Genomic DNA, 544 nt, shown 5'->3' with positions numbered 1-544 from the left:
CCACCCCACGACAGGCCCTGGTGTGTGATGTTCCCCATCCTGTGTCCAAGTGTTTTCATTGTTCAGTTCCCACCTATGAGTGAGAACATGCGGTGTTTGGTCATTAAAAAGTCAGGGAACAACAGCTGCTGGAGAGGATGTGGAGAAATAGGAACACTTTTACGCTGTTGGTGGGACTGTAAACTAGTTCAACTATTGTGGAAGACAGTGTGGCAATTCCTCAAGGATCTAAAACTAGAAATACCATTTGACCAGCCATCCCATTACTGGGCATACACCCAAAGGATTATAAATCATGCTGCTATAAAGACACATGTACACATATGTTTATTGTGGCACTATTCACAATAGTAAAGACTTGGAACCAACCCAAATGTCCATCAACGACAGACTGGATTAAGCTAGAAACTATCATTCTGAGCAAACTATCTTCTGTCTTTATATATACCAACTCATTTAATCCTCATAAAAGCCCTGGGAAGTAGGTATAATTGCAATTGCTTAGGAATGGGCAGATTGAGGTTACCTAATTTGCCCAAGGACA

Source organism: Rhinopithecus bieti, unplaced genomic scaffold (genome assembly GCF_001698545.2).
Source record: "Rhinopithecus bieti isolate Rb0 unplaced genomic scaffold, ASM169854v2 scaffold_2077, whole genome shotgun sequence".
Lineage (NCBI taxonomy): Eukaryota > Metazoa > Chordata > Mammalia > Primates > Cercopithecidae > Rhinopithecus > Rhinopithecus bieti.
The sequence above is the reverse complement of the archived record's forward strand: the minus strand, read 5'-3'. Positions refer to the sequence as shown.